The sequence below is a fragment of the Chiloscyllium plagiosum genome, unplaced genomic scaffold (assembly GCF_037043375.1).
Source record: "Chiloscyllium plagiosum isolate Xiang-an unplaced genomic scaffold, Cpla_swu_hap1 HiC_scaffold_19, whole genome shotgun sequence".
Taxonomy (NCBI): domain Eukaryota; kingdom Metazoa; phylum Chordata; class Chondrichthyes; order Orectolobiformes; family Hemiscylliidae; genus Chiloscyllium; species Chiloscyllium plagiosum.
Genome location: NW_028270157.1, coordinates 825,519 through 852,493, shown reverse-complemented (window position 1 = coordinate 852,493; position 26,975 = coordinate 825,519). Strand labels below are relative to the sequence as shown.

At 48.8% G+C, this 26,975-nt stretch overlaps 1 protein-coding gene across 5 annotated transcripts in view; it reads left to right on the top strand.

Annotated features, from left to right (window-relative positions):
• Positions 1 to 547: 547 nt before the first annotated feature.
• Positions 548 to 26,975, top strand: part of osbpl8 (oxysterol binding protein-like 8) — a 432,009-nt gene continuing 405,581 nt past the window's right edge. Inside the window, exons 1-2 of one of the 5 annotated variants that reach the window (XM_087996947.1) lie at positions 548 to 729; positions 3,873 to 3,984. The gene's annotated coding sequence lies outside the window, so the exon portion shown is untranslated. The other 4 variants (XM_043708789.2, XM_043708784.2, XM_087996948.1 and 1 more) reach the window with 4 other exon arrangements.

The following is a 26,975-nucleotide window of genomic DNA, read 5'->3' as shown; positions in this document are numbered from 1 at the left end:
GGGCCTGAGAGGACCGCGCTGGGCTGGGAGGACTATGCTGGAGGACCGCACAAGGCTGGGAGGACCGCGCTGGGCTGGGAGGACTATGCTGGAGGACCGCGCAAGGCTGGGAGGACCGCGCTGGGCTGGGAGGACTATGCTGGAGGACCGCGCTGGGCTGGGAGGACTATGCTGGAGGACCGCGCTGGGCTGGGAGGACTATGCTGGAGGACCGCGCAAGGCTGGGAGGACCGCGCTGGGCTGGGAGGACTATGCTGGAGGACCGCGCTGGGCTGGGAGGACTATGCTGGAGGACCGCGAAAGGCTGGGAGGACCGCGCTGGCCTGGGAGGACTATGCTGGAGGACCGCGCTGGGCTGGGAGGACCGCGCTGGGCTGGGAGGACTATGCTGGAGGACCGCGCTGGGCTGGGAGGACCGCGCTGGGCTGGGAGGACTATGCTGGAGGACCGCGCTGGGCTGGGAGGACTATGCTGGAGGACCGCGAAAGGCTGGGAGGACCGCGCTGGCCTGGGAGGACTATGCTGGGAGGACCGTGCTCTGATGAGCGTTTTGGGCCATCTTGTTGCAGCTCTTGAGCCCAGGCTGCTCAATGGATAGTGAGAGGTTTAGCGATTGTAGGCGGAGTGCAAGGTTAGGCGAAAGCAGTTGTTGAACGAGTAATGGAGCAGAGCTCGAGCCGGAGTGGAGCGGTCATGGAGTGAGGGAGAAGTGAAGGAGGAGCTGAGGAGGTACGGGATAGGAGTGAGGGGTTAGTGTCACTGTCAGTGTCCGTGTCCGAGTGAGGGGCCGGGCGGGGGTTCGGGGTCGCGGACACAGGGACAAACCCCCGGCCCGGGAATTCGGACCGTTGGTCACCGCCCCCTCACAGCCTGAGAGGCGGCCAGACCCTCCCCTCATTCCTCCCTTATCCCCGGACTTTCAATCCCCTTCCCTTTCCACCAGATTCTTCCTCACCCCCCTCGCCCCCCCAAACACCCCCTCACCCCCTCACCCCCCCTCACCCCCCCTCACCCCCCCACCCACCCACACCCCCCTCACCCCCCCCACACCCCCTCACCCCCCCACACCCCCCTCACCCCCCTCACCCCCCCCTCACCCCCCCCACACCCCCCCCACACCCCCCACACCCCCCACACCCCCCTCACCCCCCCCACACCCCCTCACCCCCCTCACCCCCCTCACCCCCCCCTCACCCCCCCCACACCCCCCCCACACCCCCCACACCCCCCACACCCCCCCTCACCCCCCCTCACACCCCCACACCCCCCACACCCCCCTCACCCCCCCCACACCCCCTCACCCCCCCTCACCCCCCTCACCCCCCTCACCCCCCTCACCCCCCCCACACCCCCCCCACACCCCCCACACCCCCCCACACCCCCCTCACCCCCCCTCACACCCCCACACCCCCCACACCCCCCTCACCCCCCTCACCCCCCTCACCCCCCCCACACCCCCCCCACACCCCCCACACCCCCCACACCCCCCTCACCCCCCCTCACACCCCCACACCCCCCCTCACCCCCCCACACCCCCCACACCCCCCTCACCCCCCCCACACCCCCTCACCCCCCCTCACCCCCCTCACCCCCCTCACCCCCCTCACCCCCCCACACCCCCCCACACCCCCCCCACACCCCCCTCACCCCCCCTCACACCCCCCCACACCCCCCACACCCCCCACACCCCCCTCACCCCCCCTCACACCCCCACACCCCCCCCACACCCCCCACACCCCCCTCACCCCCCTCACCCCCCCACACCCCCCCACACCCCCCCCACACCCCCCACACCCCCCTCACCCCCCCTCACACCCCCTCACCCCCCCTCACCCCCCACACCCCCCCACACCCCCCTCACCCCCTCACCCCCCCCACACCCCCCCCACACCCCCCACACCCCCCTCACCCCCCCTCACACCCCCCCCCACACCCCCCACACCCCCCTCACCCCCCCACACCCCCCTCACCCCCCCCACACCCCCTCACCCCCCTCACCCCCCTCACCCCCCCCACCCCCCCTCGCCCCCCCACACCCCCCCCCACACCCCCCCTCACACCCCCACACCCCCCCCACACCCCCCACACCCCCCACACCCCCCTCACCCCCCCTCACCCCCCCTCACCCCCCCACACCCCCCTCACCCCCCCCACACCCCCTCACCCCCCCTCACCCCCCTCACCCCCCTCACCCCCCCCACCCCCCCTCGCCCCCCCACACCCCCCCCCCACCCCCCTCACCCCCCCTCACCCCCCTCACCCCCCTCACCCCCCTCACACCCCCTCGCCCCCCCACACCCCCTCGCCCCCCCACACCCCCCACACCCCCCACACCCCCCTCACCCCCCCTCACCCCCCCCACACCCCCCTCACCCCCCCACACCCCCTCGCCCCCCCACTCCCCCCTCACCCCCCCCACACCCCCTCGCCCCCCCCACACCCCCCACACCCCCCAGACCCCCCCACCCCCCCCCCCACCCCCCCCCCCACCCCCCCCCCCACACCCCCCTCACACCCCCCTCACACCCCCTCGCCCCCCCACACCCCCCCACACCCCCCCCACACCCCCCACACCCCCCACTCCCCCCCCACACCCCCCACTCCCCCCCCACTCCCCCCCACTCCCCCCCCACTCCCCCCCCACTCCCCCCCCACTCCCCCCCCACTCCCCCCTCACCCCCCCTCACCCCCCCTCACCCCCCCTCACCCCCCCTCACCCCCCCTCACCCCCCCCTCACCCCCCCTCACCCCCCCTCATCCCCCCTCACCCCCCACACCCCCCTCACCCCCCCTCATCCCCTCACCCCCCCTCACCCCCCCTCACCCCCACACCCCCCCTCACCCCCCTCACCCCCCTCACCCCCTCACCCCCTCACCCCCTCACCCCCCCATACCCTCCACACCCCCCCCACACCCCCTCCGCACCCCTCCACACCCCCTCGCCCCCCCTCGCCCCCCCTTGCCCCCCCTTGCCCCCCCTCGCCCCCCCACACCCCCCCGCACCCCCCCGCACCCCCTCGCACCCCCTCGCCCCCTCGCCCCCCCACACCCCCTCACACCCCCCACACCCCCCCCCACACCCCCCCCGCACCCCCCTCGCACCACCCCCACACCCCCCCTCACCCCCCCACCCCCCCACCCCCCCACCCCCCCACACCCCCCCACACCCCCCCTCACCCCCCACACCCCCCCCTCACCCCCCCCACCCCCCCACACCCCCTCTCACCCCCCCACACCCTCCCTCACCCCCCACTCCCTCACCCCCCCACCACCCTCACCCCCCCACCACCCTTACCCCCCCTCACCACCCTTACCCCCCCATCACCCCCCCATCACCCCCCCATCACCCCCCCTCACCCCCACACCCCCCCCCCCCACACCCCCCCCCCCCCCCCACACGCCCCCCCCACACGCCCCCACGCCCCCACACCCTCCACCCCGTCGCCCCCCCCCCCTCATCCCCCATCCCTCGGCCCCCCCATTCCCCTGCCCCCACCCAAGTCAATTCATTACCTGTTCTCCAGTTTAATGATAGATTTAAGTTGTTGATCTCACCACGGAACCTGTTTTGCAGTGAATGTGAACTGTAAAAAAAAAATGTTGGATTTAGACAGAGCTTGTCAACGTGCAACTTTGTGGCATCATAATTTGTTTGTGCCTTTTTAAGTCTTGCTTCCCATCCCATTAAGATAGTGATTGTGAGAACATAATTTTGCACGAATGCTCAGGATTATTCTGAGTAACACTTATTCACATTTGAACCTTCGTTATAACTACAAAAAGTCATATTTGACAACAAAAAGACATCTCAATTGATTTTGATTCTGACTGTCTTCCTGACACATGAACTTATAGAGAGTTCCCAATTGCAGACCAAGACTGGACTTTTCCTCATGCTGACTGACTGTGCCTTTCATGGACTCTGCCAGAGAAGTAACTGGCAGTGGCTCATGAAGAAGCTTGTGATGGAAGACTAGCCAGGAGGTGAGAACTCAGTAAGAACCAGTGTTGACAGTCATGCTCCATATTTCATGCCAAACAGTCATTTCTGCTTCTGAGCCTTGTGCATCACTGAATTTCCCAGGTAATAGATGTTTAAATTTCATTTTGTGGCCGACGTGCAGGTACATGATATCTATCCACCTGGGGCTCAGCCGAGAGGGTACATTCTGCATAAGTTCTTTCTGTGTTTGTTGATATCAGTCTTTGTGGTAGTAGGCTCTCTAGTTGTCGAAAACCTGTGACACATTTGTAATTTGTTTGGGGAGTTGCAAGTCTGAACCTGAATTATCTGACTGCTCCAGAATGTGAACATTTCATGTTCTGCAGATATTGCAAAAGAAGTGAAAGTGTTGAAATCTTTTTTTGAATGCTTTTTCTCTCATCATCAATCATTTATGTAAAGAAAATGAAACTCTTTGGAAAACTTTCTGTAGAGTATAGTGTAAACTTGAGTATCTTTGTCTTTTATGACTTCCACTTGTTCTTCAGTGGTGTAGCTTCTTGTTGAGTATTATGATATTTGATGACCTTGAGCGTTGTGCACTGATTTGGAAACCGATCAGATGCAATGAATGGTCAGAACTTTACTGTGTTAACTAAGTTTGGTTCTATGATGTTTATGTACAGCAGAGATTCGGCTGGGTTCACTCAGAGTATAAACTGCTATGCAGCCCAACTCAGTTATGCTTTTCTCTTTATTGGGATCCATTTTCATTTGTTCCATAACAATCCGAAACCGTGACCCTGCTTCATAACAGAAGGGTCTGAAGATGAGTCAATGGCCTAGAAATGTTAACTGCTTTCTTTCCACAGATGATGCCTGACCTGCTGAGTTTTTCCAGCAATTTCTGTTTTTGTTTTGTTTATTCCATGTTGTTCAACAATTATTTTCATATTTTGCACAGCGGCTTACACAATGTGATCTTACACAATAGGTTTTGACAGTTTATTTGGGTGGTGAAGGTTGTGATATTGTAGTGTTGTTTCAGCAAGGGTCCAACAAGTAGGCATTGTGGAATTTTTAGTGGAATTCAGCGACCAGTACTTAAACTGCAACCCTGCCTGAGATGAGGATGCAGAGCTGTTCTGAAGAAGAGTCATTGGACTTGAAACATTAACTCTACTTTCTCTCCAGAGGTGCTGTTTTAACTGCTGAATTTATCTGACACTTGGTTTTTATTTCAGAAGCTGGAGACTTGTTTTGTGAGTGGCCCAATGCTGTGCCATATGATTGACCTGGCCAATATTTGCCACTCAGCCAATTTCTGAAATATTACCTGACCAGTACTACAAAATCATTTATGAACAAAGAGACTCTGGCCTATCAGATATATGCCAGCTGTCTGTAGAGTAATAAAAACAGAGTGCTGGAGAAACTCAACAGGTCTGCCAACAGAAGAGAGAAACCAACCTCGTATTTTGAGTCTGATATAACTCTTTAGAAATGAAGGGAGCTAGAAAATGGTGGGTTTGACAGAGGGAGAGAGGGGATGAATAGAAGAAATTGTCAGGGTGCCCAGAACAAAAGACAAAATCATGACTCATGGTTGTGGAGATGGGTGTAAATGAAAGTTGAAAAATGTGTTGGTGGAAAAGCGCAGCAGGTCAGGCCGCATCCAAGGAGCAAGAGAATCGGCATTTCGGGCATAAGCCCTTCTTCAGGAAGGGGTCTTCGGGCTTATGCCCAAAACATCGATTGGAACGGAGAAGGATGAGGGGTGACTTGATAGAGGTGTATAAGATGATCAGGGAATAGATAGAGTAGACAATCAGAAACTTTTTCCCTGGGTACAACAGAGTGCTACAAGGGGACATAAATTTAAAGTGAAGGGTGGAAGGGAAAGGGGGGATGTCAGGGGTGGGTTCTTTACCCAGAGAGTGGTAGGGGCATGGAATGCGCTGCCTGTGGGAGTGGCAGAGTCAGAATCATTGGCGACCTTTAAGCGGCAATTGGATAGGTACATGGATGGGTGCTTAAGCTAGGACAAATGTTCGGCACAACATCGTGGGCTGAAGGGCCTGTTCTGTGCTGTATTGTTCTATGTTCTCCTGCTCTTTGGATGCTGCCTGACCTGCTGCGCTTTTCCAGCAACACATTTTTCAGCTCTGATCTCCAGCATCTGCAGTCCTCACTTTGTCCTAGTAAATGAAAGTTTGAAAAAGAGAAAATTGGTCCATTCTGTTATGAGGTAAGACAAAAACATTTCTATTAAGGGGGGTGATGTGTACGGTGGTAGTAAAATGGACAACGGAGGGCATGTTCTGAAGTTGTGGAATTCAGTGTTGGGATCTAGAGGCTGCAAGTGTCTAAACAGAATTTGAGGTGTTGTCCAAGAAAGGAATGTTAATGTGGAGTCAAAGTGACTTAATGCTTATGCCTGAAACGTTGATTCTCCTGTTCCTTGGATGCTGCCTGACCTGCTGCACTTTTCCAGCAACACATTTTCAGCTCAAAGTGACTTAATGGCAACTGACTGGTTTATTGCGGTCATTCTGACAGACAGTGCTGACATGGTCTGCAAAGAGGTCACCTAGTTTGTGTATGATTTCCCCAATGTAAAGGAGATTAGGTTGACAGAATTGGAAGGTGTGTTTGGGATCTCAGACAGGGAGGAGGGAAAATTTTTGTAGTTGCATGGAAAAGTGCCATGGATGAATGAGGGAGTGTTGGAGGAATGAACTAGAGTTTCGCAGCAAGAACGGTTTGTGGGATGCTGACAATGAAGGAGAGATGATGTGTTTGGAATATCCTGCTGGAAGTCATAGAAATTATGTTCCTTTGAATGCCGAGACTGTTGGAATGGAAGAGAGGTGAGGGGAACCATGCTGTTGTGGGACAAAGGGGAAGTGGTGTGGGCAGAAGGATGGGAGATGGGGCAAATACAGTTGAGAGTGCTGACAACCATGGTGGAGGGAGAGGGAATCCTTTGCTGAGCAAGAAGCAGTTTATGTCAGAGGCTCCCCAATGTAAGCTGGTTTACTTGTAAGTGAAGAGATGAAGAAACTTGACGAATGGAATGGAGTCCTTGCAGGAAGCAGGGTGTGAAGAAACCACTGAGTCTGCTGCACTGTTGAAATGAATCACAAGGCAAGCTGAGGAAACAATATCTCATCTCCAGTTTATGCAGTTCCCAGCATCTAGGAGTCAACATTGAATTTTCCAACTTCATAGTACTCTGATTAACCTTAAATCCTGAAACATACCAACTCAATTTAATTGTCTTCAATGAGAAAAAACCCAGATTTGCAAATCCATCTTCGAACTAAAAACGCCAGTCTGTGGAACACTACCTTTACACACTTTTGAAGACTTGCACCCTTCCTTATATCTACCAACACTTGATGAAATCCTCTCGCTGTAACTAGCCAGCTAAATATCTCTATTTTCTCTCATTGTCTCTCTTTATGATGCTCAAGATCCCATTTCTGTTCTTCATTCTTTCATGCCATTTGCTGCTTATCCTGATTCGCCATGGTGGATTGATCTGGAGTTACCTGTTGGCCAGACCTGTACGCAGATTCCCTTCCCTCAATTAATGAACCATATTGGTTTTTATTGGATTCACTTCTCTAGTTTAGGCTATCCAGTGTTATATCAAGGTTTATAATAACCTGCTTGCTTCTCTATTCTGTCCTTTATTTTAAAAGGAGAAAGTGAGGACTGCAGATGCTGGAGATCAGAGCTGCAAATGTGTTGCTGGAAAAGCGCAGCAGGTCAGGCAGCATCCAAGGAACAGGAGAATCGACGTTTCGGGCATAAGCCCTTCTTCAGGAATGAGGGCTTATGCCCGAAACGTCGATTCTCCTGTTCCTTGGATGCTGCCTGACCTGCTGCGCTTTTCCAGCAACACATTTTCAGCTTTTTTTTAAAAGCACAGGATCCAGTGTGCTTTATTAATTGTTCACTGATATTTTCAATGATTTATGTACTTATATATCCAGGACCCCCTCCTGCTTCATTCCATTTAAAATTTAGAACCATCCAACAGTGAGGTGAAATAGACTGGTTGTATTTGCTGGGTTTAACCGGAATTCTTCTCGCGTATAAGGAATCAGAATGGGGCTAATTACCCGTCACAAAAAGGATTTCCAACTAAAGATAGAAAGGTTGCCTGAGATACCAAGGAAGAAGGTACTGCCCAGGTCAGTGAAAGAGAAAGTAACTAAAGTAGTGGAAAAAGTGAAAATTAACAAAGAGAAGACACTAAAAGCTTGGAGTATGCTAGGACTGTGGGGAATGACTGCAGGAGGGGGGGTGGCGTTGCTAATTAGAAATGGTATAACGGCTGCAGAAAGGCAGTTCAAGGGGGATCTTGCCTTTGGAGGTAGTATGGGCTGAAGTCAGAAATAGGAAAGGAGCAGTCACCTTGTTGGGTGTTTACTACAGGCTTCCCAATAGCAGCAGAGATGTGGAGAAACAGATTGGGAAACAGAGTTTGGAAAGGTGCAGAAGCCACAGGGTAGTAGTCATGGGTGATTTCAACTTCCCAAATATTGATTGGAAGCTCGTTAGGAGAAAGTGAGGTCTGCAGATGCTGGAGATCAGAGCTGAAAATGTGTTGCTGGAAAAGCGCAGCAGGTCAGGCAGCATCCAGGGGAAGGGCTTATGCCCGAAACGTCGATTCTCCTGTTCCCTGGATGCTGCCTGATCTGCTGCGCTTTTCCAGCAACACATTTTCAGCTGGAAGCTCTTTAGATCAAGTAGATTGGACGGGGCGGTGTTTGTGCAGCGTGTCCAGGAAGCTTTACTAACTCAGAATGTAGATTGTCCGACCAGAGGGGAGGCCATATTGGATTTGGTACTTAGTAACGAACCGGGACAAGTGATGGGCTTGTTAATGGGTGAGCATTTTGGTGATGGTGACCACAATTCTGTGACTTTCACCTTGGTTTTGGAGAGAGATAGGTGCGTGCAACAGGGTAGGTTTTACAATTGGGGGAAGGGTAAATACGATGCTGCAAGACAGGATCTGAGGAACATAAATTGGGAGCACAGCCTGTCAGGGAAGGATGTCGTTGAAATGTGGAACTTTTTCAAGGAACAGATACGACGTGTCCTTGATATGTATGTACCTGTCAGGCAGGAAAGAAATGGTCGTGTGAAAGAACCTTGGTTGACGAGGGAGGTTGAATGTCTTGTAAAGAGGAAGAAGGAGGCTTACATAAGGTTGAGGAAACAAGGTTCAGACAAAGCATTGGAGGGATACAGGATTGCCAGGAGGGAGCTGAAGAAAGGGATTAGGAGAGCTAAGCATGAAAAATCTTTGGCGGGTAGGATCAAGGATAACCCCAAGGCCTTTTAGGCGTATGTGAGAAACATGAGAATGACGAGAATGAGGGTAGATCCGATCAAGGACAGTGGTGGGAGACTGTGTATTGAGTCGGAAGAGTTAGGAGAGGTCTTGAATGAGTACTTTTCTTCAGTATTTACAAATGAGAGGGACCGTATTGTTGAAGAGGAGTGTGAGAAACGGACTGGTAAACTAGAGGAGATACTTGTTAGGAAGGAAGATGTGTTGGGCATTTTGAAAAACTTGAGGATAGACAAGTCTCCCAGGCCTGACGGGATATATCCTAGGATTATGTGAGAAGCAAGAGAGGAAATTGCAGAACCGTTGGCAATGATCTTTTCATCTTCACTGTCAACAGGGGTGGTGCCAGGGGACTGGAGAGTGGCGAATGTTGTGCCCCTGTTCAAAAAAGGGAATAGGGATAATCCCGGGAATTACAGGCCAGTTAGTCTTACTTCGGTGGTAGGCAAAGTAATGGAAAGGGTACTGAGGGTTAGGATTTATGAGTATCTGAAAAGACACTGCTTGATTAGGGACAGCCAGCACGGATTTGTGAGGGATAGGTCTTGCCTTACAAGTCTTATTGAATTCTTTGAGGAGGTGACCAAGCATGTGGATGAGGGCAGAGCAGTGGATGTAGTGTACATGGATTTTAGTAAGGCATTTGAAAAGGTTCCCCATGGTAGGCTCATGCGGAAAGTTAGGACGCATGGGATAGAGGGAAATTTGGCCATATGGATAGAAAACAGGCTAACCGGTCGAAGTCAGAGAGTGGTGGTAGATGGTAAATATTCAGCCCAGTTACAAGTGGAGTTCCGCAGGGATCAGTTCTGGGTCCTCTGTTGTTTGTAAGTTTTATTAATGACTTGGAAGAGGGAGTCGAAGGGTGGTTCAGTAAATTTGCAGATGATACGAAGATTGGTGGAGTTGTGGATAGTGAGGAGGGCTGTTGTCGGCTGCAAAGGGACTTAGATATGATGCAGAGCTGGGCTGAGGAGTAGCAGATGGAGTTCAACCCTGTCAAGTGTGAGGTTGTCCATTTTGGAAGGACAAATAAGAATGCGGAATACAGGGTTAACGGTAGGGTTCTTAATAAGATGGAGGAGCAGAGGGATCTTGGGGTCTATGTTCATAGATCTTTGAAAGTTGCCACTCAGGTGGATAGAGCTTGTAAGAAGGCCTATGGTGTATTAGCGTTCATTAGCAGAGGGATTGAACTCAAGAGTCGTGAAGTGATGTTGCAGCTGTATAGGACCTTGGTAAGGCCACCTTTGGAGTACTGTGTGCAGTTCTGGTCACCTCACTTTAGGAAAGATGTGGAAGCTTTGGAAAGGGTGCAGAGGAGATTTACCAGGATGTTGCCTGGAATGGAGAATAGGTCGTATGAGGATAGGTTGAGAGTGCTAGGCCTTTTCTCATTGGAACAGCGAAGGATGAGGGGTGACTTGATAGAGGTTTATAAGATGATCAGGGGAATAGATAGAGTAGACAGTCAGAGACTTTTTCCCCGGGTACAACAGAGTGTTATAAGGGGACATAAATTTAAGGTGAAGGGTGGAAGGGAAAGGGGGGATGTCAGGGGTGGGTTCTTTACCCAGAGAGTGGTGGGGGCATGGAATGTGCTGCATGTGGGAGTGGCAGAGTCAGAATCATTGGTGACCTTTAAGCAGCAATTGGATAGGTGCTTTAGCTAGGACAAATGTTTGGCACAACATTGTGGGCCGAAGGGCCTGTTCTGTGCTGTATAGTTCTATGTTCTAGTGCATTCTTGGGTGTTGTCGGGAATAAACTTGAATATTTCAGTGACACTTTAAAATCTTTCAGTCATAGAAACATAGAAGATAGGAGCAGGAGGAGACCATTCAGCCCTTTCAGCGTGCTCTGCGATTCATCACGATCATGGCTAATCGTCCAATTCAATAGTCTAATCCTGCTTCCTCTCTGTAATCTTTGATCCCATTTGCCCCAAGTTGCCTGTTGAATATATTCAATGTTTTGGCATCAACTACTTCTTGTGATAATGAATTCCACAAGCCCATCACTCCCTGGATGAAGAAATGCCTCCTCATTTCTGTCAAAAAATGGTCCATCCTGAACCCACAGTTTGTGACCTCGGTTCTGGATGCACCCATCATCGGAAACATCCTCCTTGCATTACTGTGTCTCGTCCTGTTACAATTTTGTAAGTCCGTATGAGATCCTCCATCACTCATTTGATCTCCAACAAAAGCAATCCTAACCTACTCAGTCTCTCCTCTTACATTAGTCCCGCCAGCCCCAGAATCAGCCTGGTAAACCTTCGCTGTGCTCCCTTTGAGAGCCAGAGCATCCTTCCTCAGAAAAGGAGACCAAAACTGCACACACTATTCTAGGTGTGGCCTCACCAAGGCCCTGTATAATCATAACAACACATCCTTGTTCCTATACTTGAAACCTCTCGCAATGAAGGCCAGCATACCATTTGCCTTCTTTACTGGCTTCTGCACCTGCATGAGCTGAAAATGTGTTGCTGGAAAAGCGCAGCAGGTCAGGCAGCGTCCAGGGAACAGGAGAATCGACGTTTCGGGCATAAGCCCTTCTTCAGGAATGAGGAAAGTTTGTCCAGCAGGCTAAGATAAAAGGTAGGGAGGAGGGACTTGGGGGAGGGGTGTCGGAAATGCGAGAGGTGGAAAGAGGTCAAGGTGAGGGTGATAGGTCAGACTGGGGTGGGGGCGGAGAGGTCAGGAAGAAGATTGCAGGTTAGGAAGGCGGTGCTGAGTTCGATGGATTTGACTGAGACAAGGTGGGGGGAGGGGAAATGAGGAAACTGATGAAATCCGAGTTCATCCCTCGTGGTTGGAGGGTTCCTAGGCAGAAGATGAGGCGCTCTTCCTCCAACCGTCGTGTTGTTGTGGTCTGGCGATGGAGGAGTCCAAAGACCTGCATATCCTTGGTGGAGTGGGAGGGGGAGTTGAAATGTTGAGCCACAGGGTGGTTGGGTTGGTTGGTCCGGGTGTCCCAGAGGTGTTCTCTGAAACGCTCCGCAAGTAGGCGGCCTGTCTCCCCAATATAGAGGAGGCCACATCGGGTGCAGAGGATGCAATAGATGATGTGTGTGGAGGTGCAGGTGAATCTGTGGCGGATATGGAAGTTTCCTTTGGGGCCTTGGAGGGAGGTGAGAGAGGAGGTGTGGGCGCAAGTCTTGCACCTCCTGCGGTTGCAGGGGAAGGTGCCGGGAGTGGAGGTTGGGTTGGTGGGGGGTGTGGATCTGACGAGGGAGTCACGGAGGGAGTGGTCTTACGGAATGCTGATAGGGGAGGGGAGGGAAATATATCCTTGGTGGTGGGGTCCGTTTGGAGGTGGCGGAAATGACGGCGGATGATGCGCTGTACATGGAGATTGGTGGGGTGGTAGGTGAGGACCAGTGGGGTTCTGTCCTGGTGGCGGTTGGAGGGGCGGGGCTCCAGGGCGTAGGAGCGGGAAGTGGAAGAGATGCGGTGGAGGGCATCGTCGACCACGTCGGGGGGGAAATTGCGGTCCTTGAAGAAGGAGGCCATCTGGGTTGTACGTTTTTGGAACTGGTCCTCTGGGAGCAGATGCGGCGGAGACGAAGGAATTGGGAGAATGGGATGGCGTTTTTACAGGGGGCAGGATGGGAGGAGGTGTAGTCCAGGTAGCTGTGGGAGTCGGTCGGTTTGTCGTAGATGTCCGTGTTGATTCGGTTGCCTGAAATAGAAATAGAAAGGTCGAGGAAGGGGAGGGAGGAATCTGAGACTGTCCAGGTGGACAGTCCAGGTCTGCACCTGCATGCTTGCTTTCAGTGACTGATGCACGAGGACGCCCAGGTCCTGCTCCACACTCCCCTGTCTCAATTTACAGCCATTCACGTAGTAATTTGCTGCCTTGTTTTTGCTTTCTTAGTTTTAGGAGTGGCTCCAAAAAACTAGACAATTTCAAGTGTTACATCCTTGTTCTGGGCTCTCTCTATGCAATCATTTTCTATCACTTCCTGTCTGAACCTTCGATGAATGTCTGGTTCTTAACCATATTAGCTATCTGATGTCTGTCAGTTGCACCCTTTTCCTGTTTCATCTTATGTGCTGTTTTGTCAGCCAAGGAGTTCTGGGTTTGTTTTTCCTTTCTATCCTACTCCACCCTTAGAAAAACCCAGTGCGCTTATATTCTTACAATTGATATCAGGAAAATATGGTTCCAGGAAAGGTTGGTTACATGTCTTGTTCCTCTCAGTTGTGTAACTTCCCAGGGATTGGCAGCTCTAGCACTGCAATTGGAACATATCTGCAGTTGTTCCTAAATGACAGTATAGTGCAAATTCTATTTGAGAACTGAAGTCTGTGAAGCTCATATTTTTAAAACAAGAGGTGCACTGTGAACAAAACTTGGCACACCCAAGAGTTTCTCTCCTTCCTTCGTATTTCAATATCACACAATAGGGGAGAAAGTTGTTAATCTAGTATGCATTGCTTTACCAGGAATTATCTTATTCTGAATGGTGAGTTAATACACAAGGGTGGATATTTTGCTTTTTATTATTTTAAAATTTTAATTTAACCCATTTTTCCAATCAGCCTGTGTGGGGATGTTACTACATAGCTCTGGAGCAGGTGGATCTTTAACCTGGGCCTCTAGGTGCAGTAGCAGGGACTGTATCACTGCACCAAATAGCTAATCTTTCACTTAACTCCATACTCCCATCTTTAACCTCTATCCCTCAATATTCTGGGAACATAGCTCTGTGACACAAAATAGGGAAGACAAGTGGTAGGGATGACACCAAGAATATTGAAAAGGATATGCCTGTAGACAGGTTAAGTGAGTGGGCCAAACTTGACAGATGGAATGTACTTGGGGGAAAATTGAGGTATGGACTTTTGCAGGAATAATCGAGGAACTGAATATTATTTACATGGAGGAAGACTGCAGAAGGCTCCTCGATAGAGGGTTCAGGAATCCTCCTCTGTGAATATCAAAAAGCTAGCATACAAGTTCAGGTATTAATAGGGAAGGCAAATTAAATTTTGGCCTTTATATCAAAGGGAATAGAGTATAAAAATGAGAATTTTGCCAGCAGTCGGCAAACCACAGCTGGAATACAGTGTACGGTTTTGGGCTCTTAGCTAAGCAAAAGAAATATTGACATTGTGATTCCAGAGAAGGTTCACATATGCTGGTCCCAGGTATAGGGGTTAAGTAGATTGAGCCTATACTCGTTGGAATATAGATAAGTGTGAGGTCACCTTATCGAAATAGACAAGATTCTTAAAGGGTAGATGCAGTAAAGTTGTTTGCTTTGTGGGAGAATCTGTCTCAACGAATCATAGAATCATACAGTACAGAAGAGGCAGTTTTGCCTATTAAGTCTCCACTGACAAAAAAAAAGCTGCTGTAAATCTCTACCAGTTCTTTGTAACACTTGACCCAGAACCTTGAATGTAATAACATTTCAAGTACTCATCCAAGAACTTTTTAAAGGTTAAGAATTTTCTTGCCTCAATGACCCTCCCATGCAGTGCATTCCAGACACCGACTACCCTCTGTGTGAAAAACAATTCCCTCAAATCTCCTCTAAACCTCTTTTCACTCAGTAACATTCCTGACCCTTATACCAGGGAGGCAATACAACATTGTGGTGTGATGTCTGTGGCCTATCTCTTCTCTAACTAATGAATTTCCTACCACCATTTCTCTTGCTTTCTTTTTTCTCCCCTCCTGTACAGTCAGGCCAACTATGGTGCTAGAAGCATGCTTAATCTAAATTCCTGTGAGGAACTTGCTCCTTCATAGGCTTCCAAAACTGTAAGGAGAAAGTGAGGTCTGCAGATGCTGGAGATCAGAGATGGAAATGTGTTGCTGGAAAAGCGCAGCAGGTCAGGCAGCATCTAGGGAACAGGAGAATCGACGTTTCGGGCATTAGCCCTTCTTCAGGATTCCTGAAGAAGGGCCTGTGCCCGAAACGTCGAATCTCCTGTTCCCTGGATGCTGCCTGACCTGCTGTGCTGTTCCAGCAATAAAGTTTCATCATAGAATCCCTACACTAGGGAAACAGGCCATTTGGCCCAACAAGTCCACACTGACTCTCCAAAGAGTATCCCATCCAGACCCATTTCCCAAACCAATTACTCTATATTTCCCATGACTAATGCACCTAACCTACACCTCCCCGAACACTTTGGGCATTTCAGCAGGGACAGTTCACCTGACCTGCACATCTTTGGACTGTGAGAGGAAACCGGAGCACCCGGAGGAAACTGGCACAGACATGGGGAGAATGTGCACACTCCGAGCAAACAGTCGCCCAAGGCTGGGATAGAACCCAGATCCCTGGCACTGTGAGGCAGCAGTGCTAACCACTGAGCCACTGTGCTTTGCCTGTTTACCCCTGAACTGCCTTTTGGTCACCCATTCCTTTTGTCTAGATTAGAGTGGTGCTGGAAAAGCACAGCAGGTCAGGCAGCATCCGAGGAGCAAGAAAATCGACGTTTCGGGCAAAAGCCCTTCATCAGGAATAGAGGCAGGGAGCCTGCAGGGTGGAGAGAGAGATTTAAATAGAGGAGGAAAACTTCTTCAAGGCAGGCATCCTTACAAGAGGATTCGCAGTAGGGTTAAAATCGATGCGGTAAAAACAAGGATTGCAGATGCTGTTTCCTTCTCTTATTCTCAGGCTTTTATTTACCTTGGTGCTTCTCAGTTAATCCCTTAAACATGCAGTTCTTGGGCCTTGGTCTGTCTTTGGCCCATCGATCTATGAAAGTAGTTAAGAAAACAAGACACAGAAAAAAATCTTCCCTTCCCCCACTTGACCTCACTCCCATACTTAGCAACCTGCCATACTCCATTCTTTGCAGGTTGTGCTCTGAGCTGGTTGCACCAAGGCCTTCTTTTATACTCTGTGCCTGCTTTCAACCAGAGTAACTAATAGCCACAATTAAATATCCAAACTTCAGAAACCCCACTATGAGGAGCAATTTTTAAAAATCTCCTTAACCCTAAAAGAGATTTGATGCTTAAGAAGTCCTGATGAAGGGCTTTTGCCCGAAACGTCGATTTTCCTGCTCCTCGGATGTTGCCTGACCTGCTATGCTTTTCCAGCGCCACTAATTTGACTCTAATCTCCAGCATCCGCAATACTCACTTTAACCCCACTTTAGAATTAAACCTAACTAAACAAGTTGATGTTATCAAAGAATTTAGAGCAATTCATACTAAATTCTAAGTCTCATTCTTCTTGCATCCTAGTGAAACGCATGATTCTTTTATGAAATGCTTTGAAGTGAAATTAATCAGTTCTCGCAGTTGCTTCCTGTGTAAACTCTTGGGCAAATATATTGTTCTTGTTAATTCTGTTGCTTTCTTATTCACCTATTTTACTTTTATCCACACTTGGTGTTGGGTTCCATGCACCCTGCACCATAACCCAAAAAAATGCTATGTGCTATCTGAGTCTATCGGCATTGTGCTGATTTTGGAGGTGCCGGTGTTGGACTGGAATGTACAAAGTTAAAAAGTAAACAACACCAGGTTTATTTGGAAGCACGAGCTTTCAGAGCGCTACTCCTTCATCATTGTGCTGCTGTGTCAGTCACTGCTTGCGTATTGATCTTCATTCAAGACCATGTATGTCCTGCAGTACAAAGCTACAGGTGTTTTTATATCAGCAGTCAGGGAAGTTTTTTTTAACAGGAGATCAGATAGCTCCAAATGTTAGAAATCAGAATTGGGAGAATTCTGCAGTTGGTTTGCTGTTCTGTGGCTTGATGCACAGTGCAGCTAATGAACTGGCATCTGGATCCTTTTACATTTATTTTTAATTCACACAAATTGACTGGAGAAATATTGATTTATATCATCTTCGGCACTGGTCTCAGAAATACTTCAAAGTACTCCTTGTTTTTTGAGATAAGTAACTGTTGTTTAGGCAAAATGCAGCAGTTTTATTGTAGGCTGCATCACACAGATTACATCTTGGTCTTAATGCTTCAGCCAAAGACTGGCAACAAAATATGATCATTGTACCACACTGCAATGTTTGTTGAGGTTAAGTCCTCAATTTGTGTCATGGGACCTGAAACCATAACCTCTGGATAAAGGCAAGAATGCTGTCTACTAAAAACAGAGGCACAAGAAACAAAAAATGCTTGAAAGTTTCCCAGTTGCATTTCTTTGAGTAAAAAGTGCTGTTACTGGAAATTGGGAGTTCGATAGTTCACTTGAATAAATACTTAATATCGTAGGAGGGCTGTGATGTGCAAACATGCATTATTAATTGGTGATATGATATTACATTGAATTCCTAATGTAGAATGTGGCTATTGCTCAATGGCATTGTTCTGGTGTTTATGCACTGGAAGAACCTTTTAGAGTCAAAGAGATGTACAGCACGGAAACAGACCCTTCGGTCCAACTCATCCATGCTGACCAGATATCCGAACCTCCTCTCCTTCCATTTGCCAGCACTTGGCTCAGATCCCTCTAAACCCTTCCTGTTCATATACACATCCAGATGTCTTTTAAATGCTGTAATTGTACCAGCCTCCACCACTTTCTCTGGCAGCTCATTCCATCCATGCATCATCCTCTGTGTGAAAGCTTTGCCCCTTAGGTGCCTTTATTTCATGCCCCTCATGATTTTGTAAACCTCAATAAGGTCAACCTTCAGCCTCCGCTTCAGGGAAAACAGCCCCAGCCTGTTCAAATCCTCCAACCCTGGCAATATCCTTGTAAATCTTTACTGATCTCTTCCAAGTTTCACAACATCTTTCCGATAAGAAGGAGACCAAAACTGCCCGCAATATCCCAACAGTGGCCTAACCAATGTCCTGTACAGTCGCAACATGACCTCCCAATGCCTGCACTCAATACTCTAACCAATAAAGGAAAGCTTACCAAACGCTGCCTTCACTATTCTATCTACCTGCGACTCCACTTGGAAGGAGCTATGAACCTGCACTCCAAGGTCTCTTTGTTCAGCAACAGTCCCGAGACTTTACCATTAAGTGTATAAATCTTGCATTTCCCAAAATGCAGCACCTCGCATTTATCTAAATTAAACTCCATCTGCTACTTTTCAGCCCATTGGCTCATCTGATCAAGATCCCATTGTAATCTGAGGTAACCTTCTTCGTTGTCCACTACACCTCCCGTTTTGGTATCATCTGCAAACTTACTAACTATACCTCTTATGCTCACATCGAAATCACTTACGTAAACAACAAAAAGTAGAGGACCCAGCACCGATCCTTGTGGCACTCCACTGGTCTCAAGCCTCCAGTCTGAAAAACAACCCTCCACCACTACCCTCTGTCTTCTACCTTTGAGCCAGTTCTGTATCCAAATGGCGAGTTCTCCATGTATTCCATGAGATCTAACCTTGCTAACCAGTCCCCAATGGAGAACCTTATTGAAGTCCATATAGATCACGTTCACTGTTCTGCCCTCATCAGTCCTCTTTGTTACTTCTTCAAAAAACTCAATCACATTTGTGAGACATGGTCACACCTCCCCCCTCACTTCCCTCCAAGGCCCCAAGGGATACTTCCATATCCGTCAACGCATCTCCTCCACTTCCCGCTCCTCCGCCCTTGAACCCCGCCCCTCCCATCGCCACCAGGACAGAACCCCACTGGTCCTCACCCACGACCCCACCAACCTCCAGATGCATCGTATCATCCTTAGTCATTTCCGCCACCTCCAAACAGACCCCACCACCAAGGATATATTTCCTTCCCCACCCCTATCAGCCACTCCCTCCGCGACTCCCTTGTCAGATCCACACCCCCACCAATCCAACCTCGACTCCCGGTACCTTCCCCTGCAACCGCAAGAAATGCAAAACTTGCGTCCACATTTCCCCCTCACTTCCCTCCAAGGCCCCAAGGGATCCTTCCATATCTGTCAGAAATTCACCTGCACCTTCACACACACCATTTACTGCATCTGCTGCACCCGATGTGGCCTCCTATACATTGGGGAGACAGGCCGCCTACTTGCGGAACGTTTCAGAGAACACCTCTGGGACACCCGCACCAACCAACCCAACCACCCTGTGGCTGAACACTAACTCCCCCTCCCACTCCGCCAAGGACATGCAGGTCCTTGGCCGCCTCATCGCCAGACCATGGCAACAAGACGCCTGGAGGAAGAGCGCCTCATCCTCTGCCTCGGAACCCTCTAACCACAAGGGATGAATGCAGATTTCTCCAGCTTTCTCATTTCCCCTCCCCCCACCTTTTCTCAGTCCGAACCCTCAGACTCAGCACCGCCTTCTTGACCTGCAATCTTCTTCCTGACCTCTCTGCCCCCAGCCCCTCTCCTGCCTATCACCCTCACCTTAACCTCCTTCCACCTACTGTATTCCCAACGCCCCTCCCCCAAGTCCCTCCTCCCTACCTTTTATCCTCGCCTGCTTGGCACACCTTCCTCATTCCTGAAGAAGGGCTTATGCCCGAAACGTCGATTCTCCTGTTCCTTTGATGCTGCCTGACCTGCTGCGCTTTTCCAGCAACACATTTTTAAGCCCTTTCCCACGCACAAAGCCATGTTGACTATCCTTAATCAGTCCTTGCCTTTCCAAATACATGTACATCCTGTCCCTCAGGATTCCCTCCAACAACTTGCTCACCACTGACGTCAGGCTCAGTGGTCTATAGTTTCCTGGCTTGTCCTTAGCATCTTTCTTCAACAGTGGCACCACGTTAGCCAACCTCCAGTCTTCTGGCACCTCAGCTGTGAGTATCAATGATGCAAATATCTCAGCAAGAGGCCCAGTAATCACTTCGTTAGCTTCCCACAGAGTTCTAGGGTACCTGATCAGGTGCCTTATACACTTTCTCAAATATGTACATAGGCTGACTACGCAGGAGGCCATATTGGATTTGGTGCTAGGCAACAAGCCAAATCAGTCGTCAGATCTCTGTGGAAGGGCATTTCAGTGACCGTGACCACAACTGCCTCACTTTTACCATAGCCATGGGGAGGGATAGGAACAGACAGTATGAGAAGGTATTTAATTGGGGGAGGAGAAATTATACTGCTATTAGACAGGAGCTGTGGAGTATAAATTGGGAACAATGGTTCTTTGGGAAATGCACAACAGAAATGTGGAGGAGCACTTGTTGCAAGTGTTGGATAACTTGTCCCACTGAGATAGGCAAGGAATGGTCAGGTGAAGTATTCTTGGATGACAAGAGAAAAGGAGTTTTTCATCAAGGAAAAAAAAAGATTACTTCCCTGGAATCTCTCCAGTGTGGAACAGGCTCTTCGACCCAACAAGTCCACACCGACCCTCCGAAGAGTATCCCACCCAGACACGTTCCCCTATTATCCACGTTTACCCCTGATTAATGCACCTAACCTGCACTCTGGGCAATTTAGAAGAGCCAATTCACTGAACCTGCACATCTTTGGATTATGGGAGGAAACTGGAACACCCGGAGGAAACCCACGCAGACACGGAGAATGTGCAAACTAAACACAGACAGTCACCCGAGGCTGGAATCGAACACAGGTCCCTGGTGCTGTGAGGCAGCAATGCTAATCACTGAGCCACCATGCCTTATTTAAGATTGAGGAAGCAAGGATCTGGCACAGCTTTAGAGGATTACAGGGTAGCTTGGAAAGAACTCATAAATGGACTGAGGAGAGCAAGGAGGGGACATGAAAAAGCCTTGGTGCAAAGGATTAGGGAAAACCCAAAGGCAGTCTACACTGAATTGAGGAATAAGAGAATGATCAAAGAGAGGATAGGGCTGATCAGAGATAGTGGAGAGAACTTGTGCCTGGAGTCTGCTGAGGTAGGGGAGGCCCTAAATGAGTTTTTTGCTTCAGTATTCATGAGATAGAGGGACCTTGTTGATCGTGAGAGCACTGTGGTCCAGTTTAATAGGCTTAAATAAATTGATACTAAGAAAGTGGATGTGCTGAAAATTTTGGGATAGGTAAGTCCTCAGAGCTGGACCAAATATATCCAAGGTTATGACCGGAAGCAAGGAATAAGATAGCTGCCTCTCTGGTGATGATCTTTGCATCCTCATTTTCCATGGGAGTCATACCAGACGATTGGAGGGAGGCGAATATTGTTCTTCTGGATAGCGAAATCCCTGGCAAGACCAGTCAGTCTTGCATCTGTGGTAAACAAGATACTGGAAAGAACTCTGAGAGGTAGGATTTATAACAATTTGGAAAAACATAGTTTGACTAAAAATAGTCAGCATGGTTTTGAGGGGCAGGTCATGTCTTATAAGCTTTATTGAGTTGTTTGTCAATTTGTCTCATGACATCCTCAAAGGTCGAGCAGCGGATGTGGTGTGTATGGATTTCAGTAAGGCATTTGATAAGGTTCCCCATGGTAGGCTCATTCAGAAAGTTAGGTATGGGATACAGGGAAATTTGGCTGTCTGGATATGGAATTGCCTGGCTGAAAGAGGACAGTGAGTTGTAGTGGTTGAAATGTAATCCGCGTGAGGTCGGTGACTAGTGGTGTTCTGCAGGGATCTGTGCTTGGGCCTCTACTCTTTTATAGTTTTTATAAATGACTTGGATGACAAAGTGGAAGGGTGGGTTAGTAAGTTTGCGGGTGACACAAAGGTCAGCGGTGTTGTAAATTGTGTCTAGGGCTATTGCAGGCTACAACATGAAGTGGACAGGATGTAGAGTTGGGCTGACAAGTGGCAAATGGAGTTCAACCTGGATAAATGCGAAGTGATTCATTTTGGAAGGTCGAATTTGAATGCTGAATACAGGGTTAAAGACAGGATTCCTGGCAGTGTGGCGGAACAGCGAGATTTTGGGGTTTATGAACATAGATCCCCCACATTGTTAAGGTGGTGTATGGTGTTTTGGCTTGAGATTGAGTTTAAGAGCCACGAGGTTTCATTGCAGCTGTATAAAATCCTGGTTAGACCATACTGGGAAAATTGTGTCCTGTTCTGGTAGTCTCATAAGAAGGATGTGGAAGGTTTAGAGAGGGTGCAGAAGAGATTTACCAGGATGCTGGCTGGATTGGAGGTCTTGTCTTATGAAGAGAGGTTGAGAGAGCTAGGGCTTTTCACACTGGAGAGAAGAGGAAGAGAGGTGACTTCATAGAGGTGTACAAGACACAGAATAGATAGCGAGAAACTTTTCCCCAGGGCAGAAATGGCTGTCATGAGGGGTGATAATTTTATGGTGACTGGAGGAAGGTATCAGAGGTAGATTCTTTACACAGAGAGTGGTGAATATGTGGAATGCACTGCCAGCTGTGGTAGTAGAGTCAGAGACATTAGGGACATGTCAGTGACTGCTGGACAAACACACGGACAGCAGTGAATTGACGGGTGTGTCGATTAGTTTGATCTTAGATCAAGATAAATGCTCAGCACAACATCGTGGGCCAAAGGGCCTGTGCTATGCTGTACTATTTTATATTCCTCAGTGTCCATGGATACCACCTGACCCGCTGTGATTTCCAGCAATTTTTGTTTTCAGAACAGATTCCAGCATCTGTAGTAATTTGCTCCAACATGCTGGTGAATCTCTGGTGTACCCCATTTGGTGCTATTGTGCCCTTTCTGTAGTGAGGTGACCAGAACTGCACATAGTACTCCAGTCCTACAGGTTTAACCAACAGTCTCTACGCATCCATTATGTCATTGCTTATACTCTGCCATGACTGATGAAAGCAAATGTCCCGCCCACTTGTCAATTTAACTATCCTATTCATGTTGTCTGCCAACTGTGAATAATTACTCCAAGATCCCTCTGTTTCTCTAAGCTACCCAGTGTCATACCATTCATTAAGTACTCCCTCATCTTGTTGTTTCTTCCAAAATGCACTACCTCACACTTATTAGGGTTAAATGCCATCTGCCAATGCTCTGCCCATCTGACCAACCCATCTGTATCTTCAGCACCTTAGAACCATTTTCTTCACTATTAACCACTATCAATCTTGGTATCATCTGCAAACTTGCTTAACATTCCCTTCACAGTTTCGCTGATACAATTTAAATATATAATAAATAATACTGATCCTTGTGGTATAGCATTGGACAATGGCCTCGATTGAGTGATTGATTGTCATGTGTACCTGTGTATAGTAAAACGATTTATTTAGAACTGTACAGGCAGAGCAGGGTAAACAGATGACCCAGTTATGGCGATAAGTGGAATTCATACATCGACTGCACTTTGTCATAGAGATGGCCAGTCTCGGCTGCATTCCCATGGCAACATGCTGACCAATCACAGACTACGTGCCTTCATGGAAAACTAAGAGTGACAATGCATTGTTTTTGAATCACCATATGAATAATGGCCCAACCAATCAGCACTCTCTTATGCTGTATAAAGTGTCTTGATGTCTTTCAAATCTACTTTTTGTGTCTGAGTTTTGATGAGAGCACGACCAACAGCTTCAACTTCTTACCCCCTTTTGGCAGTTAAGTCTGCATGACCAAGCAATTGAAGCTGTTAGACTGTTACAATTTATTTTAATAGAAATTGAATACAGAAGTAGGGAGGTTATGTGAGTTACATGAGTCAGAATGATTTGCAGCACAGAAAAAAGAGTAGATAGGCTTCCTATCTACTCTAATTCCATTTTCCAGCACTTGGCCCACAATCTTGAATGCCTTAGTATCACAAGGGCACATCTAAATATTTCTTAATTGTTATGTGGATTTCTGCCTCTACCACCCTGACAGGCACAGAATTCCAGATTCCCACCACCCTTGGGATGAAAACGTTTTTCTCACATCTCCTCAAAACCTTTGCCCCTTACCTTAAGTGTGTCCCTGTGTCTTCCTGTCTACTCTTTCTATGCACCTCATAATTTTTGAAATCACAACCATGTGTTCCCTCTGTCTCCTCTGCTCTGAGGAAGACAACCTCAGTCTATCCAATCTCTATTCAATAACTGAAACTGCAGCTCAGGAAACATCATGTTGATCTCATTTGCAGTCAGATGAGTGCCATGATATCTCTGCTATAATGTGAATTTCAGAACTGCACACTGATCTAGCTGTGGCCTAACCAGTGTTTTGTACAGTTCCAGCATAACCTCCTTGCTCCTGAACTCTATTCCTTAAGTAATAAAGGGAGGTTTGGAGAGACGATAATCTTGTAGTATTATCACGAGACTATTAATCCAGAAACACAGCTAGTGGCCTGGGGACCCAGGTTTGTTTCCCGCCACAGCAAATGGTGGAATTTGAAATGGAAATATTTGGAATTAAGAATCTGTGATGACCATAGAACCATAGACAATTGTTAGAAAAACCCATCTGGCTCATTAATGTTCTTCAGGGAAGGAAATCTGCCATCCTTGCCTGGTCCAGCCTACATGTGACTCGAGATCTGTAGCCATTTAACATGTGGTTGGCGCTCAATTGCATTCAGAAATGGCTGAGCAAGCTATTCAGTTGTATCAATCACTATGAAATCTCACAAAAGAAAAGAAATCAGATGGAGGCATTGCAATAGACAACCGCAGAATCAGTTCTCTTGACCTTGTGAAGTCCTCCTGAGCAACGTCTGGGGGCTAGTGCCAAAATTGGGAGACCTGTCTCACAGACTAGTCAAGCAACAGCCTGACATATTAACTGAATGATGTCTGACACCACTGTCACCGTGCCTGGATATCTCCTGACCTGCTGGCAAGACAGACCCAACAAAGGTGGCAGCACACTGGTATACAGTTGGGAGAGAGTTGCCCTGGGAATCTTTAAGATTACCTCCAGACCCCATGAAGTCTCATAGTTAATCATGATCGTGTCCTAAAGGATGCAGCTGCGCAACTGGTTTGCGGCAGGTGGTGAGGAAACCAACCAGAGTGAAATACACACTCGATCTCATCCTAACAAATCTGCCTGCTGCAGATGCATTTGTCCAATAAAAGTATCAATAAGAGTGACCACCACACAAACCTTGCAGAGATCAACCCCTGCCTTCACACTGAATATCGGCCATTGTGTTGTGTTGGACTATCACGGTGCTAAATGGGTCAGACTTCAAACAGGCCGCAGGGAGGGAAATGGTCTAGTGTATTATTGCTTGGTTATTAATCCAGAAACTCAGCTTATGTTTCAGGAGCTTAGATTCAAATCCCGTCATGGCTGATGGAGGCATTAGAATTCACTAAAGACTCTTGGGTCTAATGACGACCATAAAACTGTTGTCAATTGTCAGGAAAAAACCATGTGGTTGACTAGTGTCTTTTAGGGGAAGGAAACTGCTATTCTGAACTGGTCCCCATTCTTGACTCCTCAGATACTGAAGCAGTCCGTGTTCAAATGCAGCAAGATCTGGACAATATCCAGGCTTTGGCTGACAAGTGGCAAGTAACATTCTTTGTTTTTAATCATTCATGGGATGAGGACAACACTGGTTTGGCTAACATTTATTACCCATCCCTAATTGCCCAGAGGCCAGTTAAGAGTCAGCCACATTGCTGTGGGTCTGGAGTCACATCTGGGCCAAACCAGGTAAGGATGGCCTCCCCAAATTGCCACACGTGAATACCATACAATGATCATGTCAAAGAGACATTCAGTTATGTTACTATCACTGAATCCCTACTATCAACATCCTTGGAGTTACTATGTACTAGAAATTCAACTGGACTCGTCACATAAACACTGGCTTCAAGAGCAGGTTAGAGGCTAGGGATATTGCAGTGAGTAGCTCACCTCCTGATTCCCAAAGCCTGCCCACCATCTACAAAGCACAAGTCAGGATTGTGGTGGAATCGCCCCTCCGGCCTGGGTGAGTGCAGCCCCAACAACACTCCAGAAGCTTGACATTATACAGGACAAAGCAGGACACTTGATTGGCACCACATTCACAAGCATTCATTCTTTCCACCACGAACACTCTGCAGTAGTGTATACAAAATGCATTACAGAAATTCACCAAACTTCCTCAGACAGCACCTTCCAAACTTAGAACCGCTTGCATCTAGAAGTACAAGGGCAGATATTTGGGAACACCATGACCTGCATGTTCCCCTCCTAGTCACTCAACATCGTGACTTGGAAATATATCGCCATTTCTTCACTATGTCTGGGTTAAAATCCTGGCATTTCCTCCTTAATGGCATTGTGAGTTAGTATAGCATGTGGACTGTGGTGGTTGAAGGTGGCAGCTTACCACTGTCTTCTCAAGGGCAACTAGGAATGCAAATATAATGCTGACCAGCCAGCAATATCCACGTCCCACGATTTTAAAAAAATGCCTTTTTAACAACGTTATTCACTTGTCCCGATATTTTAAAGGACTGGTGTGCATGTTCACCAAGACTGCACTGATTCACTCATTATCATTGTTGTGGTCCTGTTCACCGAGCTGGGAATTTGTGTCACAGATGTTTCATCCCCTGTCTCGGTGACATCCTCAGTGCTTGGGAACCTCCTGTGAAGCGCTTCTGTGTTGTTTCCTCCGGCATTTATAGTGGTTTGTATCTGCCGCTTCCGGTTGTCAGTTCCAGCTGTCCGCTGCAGTGGCCGGTATATTGGGTCCAGGTCGATGTGTTTGTTGATAGAATCTGTGGATGAGTGCCATGCCTCTAGGAATTCCCTGGCTGTTCTTTGTTTGGCTTGTCCTATAATATTAGTGTTATCCCAGTTGAACTCATGTTGCTTGTCAACTGCGTGTGTGACTACTAAGGATAGCTGGAAATGTCGTTTCATGGCTAGTTGGCGTTCATGGATA